The sequence below is a fragment of the Struthio camelus genome, chromosome 15 (genome assembly GCF_040807025.1).
Source record: "Struthio camelus isolate bStrCam1 chromosome 15, bStrCam1.hap1, whole genome shotgun sequence".
Lineage (NCBI taxonomy): Eukaryota > Metazoa > Chordata > Aves > Struthioniformes > Struthionidae > Struthio > Struthio camelus.
The window spans coordinates 22762946-22776650 of record NC_090956.1 but is presented as its reverse complement, the minus strand read 5'-3'; positions in this window follow the sequence as shown (position 1 = coordinate 22776650).

Genomic DNA, 13705 nt, shown 5'->3' with positions numbered 1-13705 from the left:
GGCTGTTGGGGGGAAAAGCACTTTGGAAGTCTTTTGCAGAGCTCAAAGGACAAAGTGGGCACAAGGAAAAGCAGGAGCAAGCGGTGCTTTGGGCAGCAGCCCAGAGCACCGCAGGGCAGCCGGGCAGCCGCTTTCCCAGAGGGAAAAAAAAGCTCGAGCAGCTCCAAAATGCTCTTTGCATCCACCTCCAGCAGCCCCAAATGGCAGCTGGCCACGTCCCGCGCCCCTTTCCAGCTTTACTCCTGCAGCAAACTTGGCTCCCACACAGGCCGGGAAATACAAAACCCTTCAAAAGCAAAGAAAGGCACGACATGAGCTTTGCTCGCACTCTCCCTCAGCGCCCAACTCGCTTCTCTAAAGCACTCAGCAACGTGCACGCACCTCCCGGCACCCTGCACCCAGCACCCAGGTCCTGCCCCCGGAGCTCGTCCGCCCGCCCCCCTGGCACGGCCGCGCCGCCGCTGCCTCTGCCTCTGCCTCTGCCTCTGCCTCTGCCTCTGCCTCTGCCTCTGCCTCTGCCGCTGCCTCTGCCTCTGCCTCTGCCTCTGCCTCTGCCACTGCCTCTGCCTCTGCCTCTGCCTCTGCCTCTGCCTCTGCCTCTGCCACTGCCTCTGCCTCTGCGCGGGGAGGATTTCCGCCCCCGCCCCCGCACAGCCCCCGGCCCCGGCCCCGGCTGCGCTCCCCGCGAGTCGCGGCCGCCCCGACAGCTACACCGAACCACAGCCCCGAAAGGTTGGGCGCTGTCAAGGAGAAGTATCCCACAACATTTTGCATGCATACGGCAGCGCAGCTTTCCACAACACGGCAGCGTACCTGTGGAGGTAAAGCTCCTTTCAAGAAACAAGCAGTTGCTGTAGGAGGCCTTAATGGTGCGCCTAACACTTACCCAGTTGGACGGGCGAAATGAATACTCTCCAATGGACGTAGCATTGGAGGTCTTGCTGTTCTTGGGCGCAATGAATAGTCTGGGAATGGATATTCTGCAAGGAGAGTCTGGCCTAGATAGCTGGGGTACGTGGGAAATCGGTAGTCCTCCAGTGACAGGACAAACTCATCTCCGTAGGATTAAGCCTAGGACTCTCCTACGAAGAGCCCCACTCCTGCCCAACAGCAAACCAGTCAACATTGCTCAGTAGACGCTCCCTGCTCCTGTCACAAAACCTGTGACAGAATTACTCCCACAATTACAGCAACGGAGTATTCTAGGGGAAAAAAAAACCCTCTTGGGTTTTGCAGGTCACTCATTGCTGGACTCAGGAGGCTGGCGAGACCTCTGTACGATGTGCTGACGAACAAGGCGGTCTGGACCTGGCAAGCAAACCATCAGGAAGCATTAGCTGCTTTAAAGGCGGAAAGTGTCACTTACCAGTGTACGGGGCCGATCCACCCCACACCCCCAGCTACGCTACATACAGGCATAGGCGATAAGGGCTCGCCGTGGGGATGATGGCAACAAGGTGCGCAAGGTCCAAAGGACTACCCTACTGCCTTTGGCTCTAAATCGCCGCAAGGCTCGCAAGGCTCGAGGGACCCCCCCCTGCCCTGCCCTGCCCTGCCCTGCCCTGCCCTGCCCTGGAGAAAGTGCTGTTAGCGGCGTCTGAAGGGCTGCTAACTAGCGAGCCATTAAGTCGCGAAAGGGAAGTCAAGTTGTGTGTGCCTGGTGCTGTGTTTCAAACGCGTTTTACCCGGCCAGCCTTTGCGCCTTTGCGCCGGGGGACAGCACAAAGACTGCAGAGCAGCGAGGGGCTTCGTCTGCAGATCCGCGGGGGCGAGAGAGGGGCCGGAGAAAGCGAGCGAGCGAGCGAGCGAGCGAGCGGCGAGTGCCGAGCGCCCGGGGACGCCTGCGGAGCGCTGCCCTGCGGCCTCGTCGGCGGGAGCGGCGCCGCTGCCCGGCACGGCGAGAGCGAAGCCGGGCTCGGGGGCCGCGGCGGGCGCGCCCGGCGCCCCGGGAAACCCTGCGGAGGCCGAGCCGCAGCTCTGCCGCGAGAGCGCGGAGAAGCTTTCGCCGAGGCAATGGCCGGCTCGGCCCCGCTAGCAGAGCTCCGAGCGCTGGAAACGGCCCTGGAGCGAGGCGCCGCCTGTGCCTCGAGGGCCGCGCGTGCTCCGCGGGCCGGGCCCCCCGCTGGCTGGGCAGCTGGCTGAAAAGCAATCGGCAAGTCAGTGGGAGAGGTGTGTGTGTGTGGGGGGGGGGGGACTGCCTGGGAAAAGACTTAGCATAGAGCTCAAGCTCAGAACATCCCCGCAGGACATGTATGTGCCCACCAAACCCCCGCAACCCTGAGGCAAAGTGGAATCAGAGGGCTGCTCCTCCTCTGGCCAGAAGCCATGTATGACCCATTTCTGCGGCAGAACGGCTGGGCAAATGGCTACCGGAATGGCTAGGACCTGCTGGGAGCTTTGATTTATTTCAAGGGGCTGCGAGGAGAGGCTGGCCTGTGACAAAAGCCCCGGCAAAGCACATTGTAGACTCAGGCCATTTTTGTCAAGCGATGGTACAGTGCATGTCGCAGGGACAACAAACAGCTCGCCAGTCTCAGAGAAGGTAAAGTACTCGGGGAAACTTGCCAGGCGGAGTGTATTGGCCCCTCAGGGAGACGAGCGGAAGGCTGGAAACACCTTCTCCCAGGAGTAGAAACAAGGAGTGGTATCGGGGATGTGCCCCCCGCCCGAGCTGCAACTGGTCTAGCAACTGCAGCTGCTTCAGCAGCTGCTTTGCCACTTTTCCCTTGCGCCGAGAACTACCATCCGACAACGGGTCACATTTTAAGAACAAAGAGGTGCACACGTGGTGTGCTTCACGTGGAGTCCCCTGGACTTTGCACCCCCCTCGGCGACCTCCAAGGAAGGGGAGAACAGAGAGGTGGAACGGATGACTGCAAGAGCAGCTACGCCCGAGTGAATCTAGGAATCGCTCTAACGGGCGAATCGCACTTTCCTGTGTGGAAAGTGGCAAGTCGGCTAAAGAAGCGACAAACTGCCATGGGAAGTCCCATAGATAAGGGCCTGATGCCAGGAGCCCCAGCAAGGCCTGTCACAATGGAAGGAAAAGGCATCGCGGAGCTGTGCGTGCGTCTGAGAGCTGGTGGGCTGCAAGAGGATGCTGGAGGTGCGGGGAAATGCGATGGTGGGCAAGTGCTGGCGGGACGTGTGTGCAGCAAGCAGAGGCGAGTGGTGGCGGAAGGCGAAGGCTGGAGGGTGTGGGGCGGAGGGCGGCCGGGCGTAGAGGCCGGGCGAGCGGGCGCGGTGGCGGCACGGCTGAGGTAACAACCTACAACGGTTGACTAGCTATAGTCATTCATTATTGTTATGAAGCAATGCTGGTGGAGTGGCTACTTGTTATGAATAAGAAAGCGCTTCTTCCCTGCAAGAAGTTACAGTTGGAGCTGAAAATGAAGTACGGGCGTATGGTAGGAAATGGGGTTATGAGAGTTAAGACTGAGGGCTCCCGGATAAAAAGAAGGATTCATGTCTGGCTTTTTATATTTTTAGTCTGTTTCTTTTCGTCATGCAACTGCCTTTCACCCACCGACTCAGAACTGCTGTACTCTTTTTGGTAGAATGTGGTGTTAATGAAACGCTGGTTTTGTGCTCGGGGTATGTGGGGGGGGGTTTTCTTCCCGTGTCTCGGTCTATAAAGAAAGGATAAGAATTAAACCTCAAAGCCATTGTCCAGAAGCCTTTTTGTTAGACATAGATTTCTATCGCAATATTTCTATCCCTTTTGACCGCTAAATCGGTTAAATGCTGTGGACTTCTTAGGCACAGACAGCAGTCCCAAAGTTTGCCCATACACAAGCATGATTTCATGTCAAAGAGGAAGGAGTTAGCTCCGCTGGATCCATACCCGCTTCTGCAAAGCCCGAATGCTCGCATAGTGTTCCCTCTTCTACCAGCAGTCACTGAGGAGACAGAAAGGTTTCCCTTGTACCTCTGTGACAGCATTCCTCGTCTGGTAGTAGGATGTAAACGGTAATACATTAATATTAGTGTCTGTGTTTCTCTCTCTCTGCTTTTTGCTCTGTACAAAGTCTGTGCCCCCATGTATAATGTGTTTGTGCATGCACACATAATTCAATATCATCCGAAGCCTATATTACCAGCACTGAAAAATCGATTCCAAGTCTTAGGTATTGGACTTTAAGTCCAAACTGTGGGAGTCCTGTGAACGTGACCTGGGGTTTGCGTCTTCCACTTGTAGAGCTGTGACCCCTGCAAAAGTCTTGAATTCAAGCAAGTGGCAGTTAAGTAAAAAGAATGAAAAATGTAGTTTTAAGTATGTTTAGGTACAGTTTTCCGGCAGTTATTAAAAAGAAGCTGGTGTGTTTTCAAATTCAAGGATATTAAAAGCTGTTTTTCTGTTATTGTTTTTAGGGAGTAGAAGAGCATTCCAAGGCAAATGAGCGTAAACTGCTTAGTTGAGCGAAGCCAAAGAGCTGGATTTAAATGGCCTTTTCAGTGGAGCAAATTCTGTGCTACAGTGATGAGCGCGTGGTGACTGAGGAGGGATAGTAGCCATATAAATAGGTACTGTTCACTTGAGTTTCTGATGACGCCATTTGTACCACACCATCCTACTACGTTTCCTACATTTCCACACCTAGCTCTCCTGAGAGCTCCCCCTCACGCGCACTGTGTAGCCCATCATCTGGCTTTGTGACTTTGCCTGGCTACATCCCCTTGTTGAATTGGCTCTGACTGCTCTAGGGTGCAGTTGTTTGTGTTGCAAAGATTTTGGAAGAGACACCTGAGCCTAGTCTCTGTAACAGACTAGGTAAGATAAGGAAACAGTGATAAAACTTCCATGCTCCACTGCTCTGTTTGGAGACTGTCTGAAGGTAGGGTGTGGGAAACGGTCCTAGTCACGGGAGGGAGAGAGAAGGGACCTGCATGCTTTTCCCTTTCAGTTGTAATGGCCCCAGAGTCGGCATCGTGATGGAACTGGACACAACTCAGTGGTGTCATTTGACATCAGGAGTTAAGTAATGAGTTCTAAGGCAACCAAAAGGTTAAGGCAACAGCCTGGAAGTCTGCAAGGATGCAGTTATGCGGTTTTTGGGTGAGTGGATGTAAAAGCTCGGATTGCGAGGGCTTCCGCAAGGGTCAAGCTCTTCTGAGGGGGCCCTGTAGGACCCTTAATCCGCAATCCCATTAGTACCTCAAGTATAGCTTGCTTCAACAAGACTACAATCCATTTCCTTGTTATAGTGCATGCTTGATAAAGGATCTCAACAAATGTTTTCCAGGGATAGTGACTCATAAGTTAAAGAGAGCAGGGATGTTCTAGGGTGAGAGTTCAAGAAAAGATGCAGTGGCTCAGGGAGAAGAGGAGCTAAGCTTTAGGCAGGTGGGACCCCGTGAGTGAGTGAGTGTCCTTGAACTGTGGCGAGTTCCAGGGAAGTTGTAGGCAGTAGTAGTAAGGGGTGAGAGGGGAAGAGGTGACTGCGTGGTTTCAGGCCTTGGCAAATATTTCAGATGCCATGGGAGACAGGGGTGTGCTGGAGAGCGGACGGGAAAGTGAAGTTTAGTGTCGCCAGAGGGGTTAATATGAAGAAAAGTTCTGGCAGAACACTTACTCATTTTTGCTTGTAAACTTCAAGCGATAATAACTAAAAAGAGAAGGGCCATGCCACTGAATGCACGGATCTTTTCTGGTTCCTGCTTTATGGAAGAGCTCAGCAATCGCCTCCTGCCAGTGTCTTAATCTGTCTAGAAAAGAGTCTTGGCATATCTGAGAAGGACAAAGAGCTCCGTTTGTTCTGAACGTCATGATCTTCTGCAGAGAGTGGAATCCATCAGACAAGTCAAGCCTTCCTGGGGTAGTCAGATGCCACAGAGGTGGCACTTAAAAGTAAATCCTTTTTTTTTGTCACTGCCATGGGAAGACGACGAAGGACTCTCTGATGGAGCGAGGTGGTGACATAAACAGAAGAAAACTTTGCAGTGACCTAAGTCTGGGAGAAAGGGATAGATTATTGCTGATCTATAGTAAAAAAAGAGAGAGAGGCAATTACCTTCTGTCTGAGAGTCTTGCACCATCATCAGTCGGCCAAACCATTAGGACCCAGAGAGTACAGATGAGTTAATCCATGGCTTTTGTAAGACTAGACATTGTCAATGGCTTCAGTGCCCCTAGTGGGCTCTGCTTGATGCCTTATATGACAAGTAGCCCTGAATTCATGGAGTCTGTGCTGAAGTATTTCAACTGCATATGGCAATTTAGTTTCCTTTTAACCGAAAGCCAGAAGGTACTCAAACTCAGTACAGGAATTATTAAAAAAAAAAATTTCTCTTCAACTGTCTTTATACCTGCTATAAAAAAAAAAATCTATTTATTAACCAGGAGGATGAAAAGGAATGGCCCTTATAGCTTCAGGACAGCCTGTAAGGCCCAAAATTCTTGCGGTCCATGAAGTCAGAGGCTGCTACCTGAGACCGCTCTCTATAAAGGTGGTTCCTCAGGAAGTACTTTTATCTCTGTGCTGAGACAAATCGTTCAGCGCGTCACCGTCACCTGAGCTGTACTTATGCGGTGGTGTTGCAACCAAAATGTAGACAATGTATTTCTCGAAGAAGGCGAGTAGTCACACAACATACTGAGGTACTCTGGACCACTTTTTGGAGCAGATGTGCATTTGTGGAGCTAAGTAATGATCTTCTGCATACTCATTTTGATTTAAGGCCCAGTGATAGCAAAAGGGCAATTAAGGAAATGTGGGCCTTGACCATTTAGTAGCAGCTTTGTCGGCTGGCTGTATCAGGATGCTGATTTCTGTTTGAAAGTGTAGCATTGGCAAGATTTTTAATTTGTTCTCACTGTAAAAATGCCAGGATTTATTTTCTCAGGGCTTGCACAATTTGTTCTTGGGGCTGTTGCTTAAAAGCTAGACACCTACGTACACCGTTAGCCTTCAGTTCAGTTCAAAGTAAATCAAAGGAGTTGGTTAAAAACATAAATTATATCTGAGTCGTTAGGTAAGAACGGCCACAGTATTAGCGGTCTCATGAAATACCAAGAAAGAAGAATTTGTTACTAATTTTCCTCTTGGTAAGAAGGAGGAATGAAATCTTGCCATAGTGTAGGATCCGCAGAGACTCACCAACTGAAAAGGAGCCCAAGGAGAAGCCCCATGCTCATAGGGCTGGTTAGTAGAGACTGTTTACCAAAAGAAGCCTCCAGGTGAAAGTTTGTGTCTGATGACGTAAAATCAAAGAGAAACCCACTAAAGTGAAAATGTAGCATAGAATGTAGAAGAGGAAGAGAAAGCATTGAAGAGCAAAGAGTATGACCCAAGAGCATGAAAACCAACAAAAAAGGTACAGTTGAGGAAGAGAAAATGTAGAAGAGCATTAGGAAACTTGCAGCATGAGTATTGCAGAAGCATTTCGGGGACACTGCAGGTCAAGCTCCAAATGATAACCTGACCTGAGAGTATTAGAGGGTTGGAGACTCCACCTTGACCCTGACTGAAGCCCAGGTTTCCTTCAGGCTTTCATTTGCATTATGCCAGATAAAGCCATGCTAAGTGAAGCACTGGTCCTTTATAGCCATAGTATAGTAATCACTGCATGGGGCACCTTCATGAAACGCTTTCTGGGCCACAAAGAGCAGCATGCATTTGCTGTGCTAGGCCTGTAATATTATTACCATTGTGTGCCATACAGCGTTGCTACTAAACAGTTGTTGAGAGATGCTTGCCGTTTGCCCAGCTTTGCCTTGCTAAAAAGATTGCTTGTGCTGGTCACCTTTTCAGGAATCCTCTCTTCTGATCTGAGTATGACCAAGAGTATGGAAACAAACAAGAAAGGTGCAGCTGAGCAATAGAAACTGTAAGAGAGCGTTAGCACACTTGCAAAATGAGTATTGTAGAACCCTTACAGGTTCTACAGTAGTGTGTAGGACACTGCAGGTCAAGGAGAGGCTCAGCAGTGTCCTGTTGCAGCTGGATCTGGTCTATATTTTGGTAGGGGTAGGAATGTGAGGTGAGTAGAAGTTAGTGAATAGCTGGGCGGTGTCATAGCTGTACCGGTGTGACTACTGCAGGTTTGGAGTCTAAAGCCAAAGGATGGAGGAATATGCTCACTTTCGTGGAGTGCCTTGTGTGCACGCAGACTATCGGGAAAGAAAAGCTGAAGTGTTTCAGTGGTCAAAAAGTCATTCTTTCTTTACGTTCATTTGTGAATTTGTTGGAGGAGTATTCCACGTGAGTGTAAAACAGAGGGTCTGCTTTTTTACTGGATAATGAGCTGAGAGAGCGGCTCTGGGCTTGGATTAGAGGAGGCCTCTGATTGTGACCTTGGTTTTTGGAACTATTGTGATAACTTGCAAGAGGTCTCCACGATCTCCAGCCGTGATAGTCATCTGATCATTGGGCAACTAGGTCAGAGAATGACTTTCTGTGTAGTATGCAGAGCGAGTCTGTATTGACCATGTGAAAGGAGATGAGAGACGGTAACCCACAGTATGCGTCTCTGGACGCAATTTTCTGCCTTTCTTGGCTCTGGAGTTTAGAATGTTAGTACGCTTTCGAATAAGGGCCACACAAAATAATTGCTTTCTTCAAAGATGTAAAACGGTGTGAGGCAAGCTGGATTACTCTCGTCTGCTGTCTTGCTGGAACCTCTTTAGGCACGAGACACTAAGGTGCAAAGGGATTAACGTCAAGGAAATTAGGAAAAGGCAATGTCTTCTGTGATCAGAAGAGCTGACCCAACTCCTTGTTACCCAAGTGCCATCTATTCCTTCCAGGTTAAAGATTCCCCAGACAGTGGACCTGCTAGCTGTCGGGGAGCACAATGGAAAAAAAAAAAAAAGAAAAAAAAGGCAACCCTCCCCCGCAAATTGTTGACCACACATCTAGGGAGGACATAAAAGGAAAAGAAAGCCATTGAATAAAGTCTAGGGCTTTGTTTCCTGCAGTTTTTGTGCAGGACAAAAGGACTTTCAGAAGTCCCTTACAGTCAGAAAGCAGTTCTAGAGACAAAAGGTGTAGTCACCCTCTGGAGATTCATTGTAGATAACTGAGCGAGAAGCTCTCCCACTCCAAAAGGCCTGTCACAGAGTGAACATTTGGAACAAACTCTTCTCGGTTATTTAAGTCTGCGACGTCTTCTGGCAAGTTCTTATGGCCACTGCGCCTTGAAAATCCATGTGGAATGTTTTCCGAGAGTGTGGTGAAAGAAGCCCTGGGAAACTCCAGGACACAGTTTGCTTCAAGAGCATCGTGTGTGGAGTTTTCTTTTAGCCTGAGATGGATTGTCATGGATTTTCAGAATGTGTGTTAGTTTCCATTGAAAGAAATTCGTTGAGAGAGACTGAGCTAATACTCTTTTGGAAATTAATGTGTGTGGAGTATTAGAAGATGACAACTTGTAATGTGCCTCATCTGATGAAGTACAGCATTGATTTCCAGGAAATTTGAGGCAGAACGTGTTCAGTGTATGACGCTTTCTGGTCTTTTCAGTCTAACCCTTAACGATGAGATGCATAACAGGTGGAATTGGTGCAGAATTCATCGACATTCTACAGTCATCCTTTCTGAAGGCTTTTATCCTTTCAGTGGCTTGCAGTGGATTTCCTTTCCTTAAAGAATTAGCCAGTCGGAATATCTGGCCCTCCTCCACTCCACACAAAAGGAAGATGGCTTTCCACGGAGTCAGCATTGAGGAGCACCGTTCAGTGCAGAACTGCTAAGAACACACAGTGAAGATGGTGTTTTGTTGTACTTCAAGCCAGGGAGCTCACTAGCAGCATCTCTGGAAAGATGCCAAGATAGGAAGTTCCTCTACATTTTCCTTTTCTCTTTCTTCAGAATAGATGCTCCGGCTTGTCAGTATCGTGACAAGTGGGTTTTACTCTATAGCTGTTTTTTTAGAACAAGCAACCCTTTGGGTTCTGGTAATGTCTAATTGGCCCTTTGTAGCTGAACTACTATAAAAAGCACGGGGAAGGAACAACTTTGCGGATGATGTGGTTAACAGATACACAGAGCAAGAGATTAGAGGGAAAAATCCATGGCTTTTGCTGCTGTCACCTACACTGCAGGTGAAAGGGTTCAGATTCTCTCCAACACCCCAAAGCTGCTCTGGCCCCCTACAGAGAATTGCAGGTCAAGCAAAGGTGAGGTAATGTTTCCACTGCTCTGAGCTGACCTCTGTAGTTGAGTGCCAAACATTTCTCTTCATCTAGAGTACTCAAAGGGAGTTCTTGACGTTTCCCCCAGTTGCTCCTACAGCTGTTGCTAAGCCTGTGGCTTTCTGTGTAGCATCTGTAGTGTTTTTTTTTTCTACCAGGTGCATCTCAGTTAGCACGGATGATTTCACAGAGCAGTCTGCAGAGGCTCAGCAAGTAAATGGTTATGACATTTGTTTGTCTAGGAGGTTAGACCTCTCTCTTTGTATGTGGCCTAGCACCCATTGCTGGAGGATCTGTCTGCCTCAGAGCCTCTACTATCTCCGTCCCTGTGACACTCGTACTGCATTAGCCCCCTGCCCCCACTGCTTTACAGGGTGGGCGCTGAAGCACAGAAAGAGTGAGTCATTTGCTTAATACTAGAAGAAAGGCTGCAACAGATCAACCCATGATTGCCATTTTGTTCTCAAATCACAAGCCAGTGCCTTATCCCAGCTCTGTTACCGCAACTCTGTCATCCCACGCCTTAGCCCAACTCTCTGCAGTCGAGGCGCGAAGACTGAAATAACAGCTACTGAACAGCATGGAGCCCTTCTGTAAGCAACAAAGTAATAAAGCAGTCTGCGTAGAGTCCATTTTTCCCCACGGGCAAAGTCTGCTGATACCTCCAGGTCTCTCTGTGAGAACTCTTGTCAGACTCGGTGGCTGTGATGATGGTGACTGGGCCCTGTGGAGGCGCTCCTCCTCCTCCTCCTCGGAATTGAATACGTTTTAATGAACAACTCATACCAAAAGGAGGGAAGCCTTAGAAAAGAGAAGGAACTATTGCCCGTGGTGCAAACTCTCTCTCCAAGCCTTCTATTCCTCTGCTCTGCTGGCCGTCATTGTCACGGTTGCAGGTGTGGAGTCGCGTCTGTAGTCTGGTCCCGTAATGACGGCTCTGCTGTCACTCCTTTTGCTATTCAATCTCCTCCTGCCCTCCTGTCTGTGTCTCCCTCTAGCCTCTTCAGTTCCGTTCAACCACTAACTTTGGAAGGTACATTTAAAATGTCACTGTACTTCATGTGGCTAAAACTAAGCTGTCTCTTGATTGGAAACGGACTGGAAGCCTGAGCAGCAAATAACAACGCGTTGCCAATAAGTTGCGTGGAAACCCCGTTCTTGTTTTGGCCAACTGACTAAGGTGGAGACACGTGGGTCGTCTAAGGCCATCTCAGGCAGTCAAGCGCAGCCACGTTAAAGTCGTACAGTCACTTGCTATCGCTACACAGGATTGCCTCCCAGTGCCTGGAGCCCGTTCTTAGAAGTTTTTCCAAGAGTTCTGTTTCTAGGTAATGTGACTAAGTCTCCTCCTTTATGAGTGTCGCCCTGTGGTTATGCTTCAGGAAAGACGCCCTGAGACTCACGCAGAGCTATACTGTACCATTTCTTTACAAATCCCCCTTGTCAATACTGAGAGTGGTTTGAGATGTTTTTCTCCATCATATTCTAAATGGGGCTTTTTTTCTTGTCTTGCAAGCGGGGAAAGGGACGCACTGCTTTTTTCAAGCTTTGCCTATTGTCAGGAGTTCAAATAACCAAGGAAGAAACTTTTTCCTGCTGACACGGCAAGGCGAGATAAAGAACGTGTAGAGCAGTAAAGTACAGTACTAAAGCTGTTCCACAATTTCCGTTGCTCACTCTTTCCATAACTGCAATAGCTGCAATAGCTGCTACAATTGCACATAATTGCACAATGCAGACTTGCTGTAGAGTTTCCCGGGGAGAAGCTGGGCTGTTCTTTACACGTGCGGTTGCGCTAGCATAGCCTGTGGACGCATCATGTGCACAGGCTGGTATTATGTCAGTTCTCGGACCTTTTGAATGAGTTTGTGTAAGGGAAGGGGAACAGCCTGGCACTGCTCCTGTGATAAAGCAAAAGTGTCCTGTCTCCAGAATTACTCACTTGTGCAAGTGCTCTTTTGGGAAGCTATTTATGTATCTGTTTTAAAAAGTCATCCTTCTGCTACTTAATTTGGTTATTCTGAGTGGGCTGTGGATGTCTTGGAAGAGATCAGCTGGTTACAATACCAAAGGCGCTTCATGTTTTTCCACTGTTCCCTCTTGACCTGGAGGCATAGGGATGGATAGTCCATGTTTGAGGTTACCCTCTATAAAACGGGACAGGCACAACATTTGGCAGTGACATAAAGCACAAAGCAGCAAACTCGGAAACTGTCTGTGAAGACGGCGCTTGCAGGATCAGGGAGCAGTTTGTAAGTTCTTAGAAAGTATTCCAATGCTCTTTCAGAATAAGAAGCTAACCTCATGTGAGAAATTCACTCTGTAGGGAAATTAAAATGCTAAAAAGAAATTGAGTCGGGCTAACAGGTAGCTTTTGCGTTCGCACTTGTGTTGAAGAAGTACCTTATCGGGCTGGCGAGTGAAGGAGTAAAAGCATAAGAGCAAAATTTAAAAAAATCTTGGTGGAGAGGTAGAAGATGTGCAGGCTCAGCAGCTTGTAGAATATGCTATTGACTGTAAAGCATATGAATATTTTCCTAAATTATTTATTGTTATCAGCAGTTGTTTTCTTTCTCTGTAGGAAGGCCATACGTATTTGTGCCTCATCCTTGCAAAACAGGACCTGTTCTTAAAAGGAAAAAAACACCTAGAGAGTTGTTAGAGCGGTACTGTGCTGTCTGTAAAGCAAGCACAGCATACGCTTACTGTTGGTGGTGTTCTCTGCCCTGGAGCTGTGTAGAAAGAGGTTCATTTAGCAGTCACAAACGTGGGGGAATGCCTCCTGCTGGCCATTCATGGCACTCCTGTGCTTAAATCCCAGGCTTAGATCCTAGCTCTCCAGGTTGAGTCCAATCAACCGGGGGGGGGGATTTGTTTTCACCACCAGAAAGCTACTTCTTCACAGAAACATTGCTTAACGTTAGTGACTAATCTTTACTCGTGTTAGCCTCTGACATTTACTAATATTACCCTTTCAGTGACATTCTAGTAGAGCTAGGAAGACTTTGTGCTGTGGCTGACTTGACCAAGCCAAGCATGAGTTTACCTTCGGCTAAAAACCAAGCAGCCTGGGTCCACTAGCATCTTCTCATGGATTTATCAGTCTTGTTAGAAGCGTACACTTGGTACAGTTTAAATTGGACATGGACCGGTATTTATTTTGACAATGATACTTCAAATCTAGTCCCAAGATATTTGAAACCTAGCTATACGGGGTGGGGCGGGGAAAGGTGAAAGTAATTGTTATCACAAAAGAACTCACTACATTAGTGATTGCTTACCTGAGCTGTGGGGGACTAAGAGGCAAGGACTGATTTACAATCGGCATGGCTCTTAAATAGCCTCTGCTGGTTCTGCGTTGTAAGGCCATTGCCTTTTCTTGATGACTTAACGCTTTAATGTTAATTTTTGGAAGTGTCTTAATTTTTTTTTCTCTTCCCCGTTGCAGACCAATCTGAAAAGTCCAATCGTTCTGCCTAATGGGAGAGTTCCTTTCTGGGCAGCTGTGTTAAGCATTCTGGGGGGGGGGAGGAGGGGGGATCTTCTTGGTGGTGGTGGTGGTTGTAATTTTTT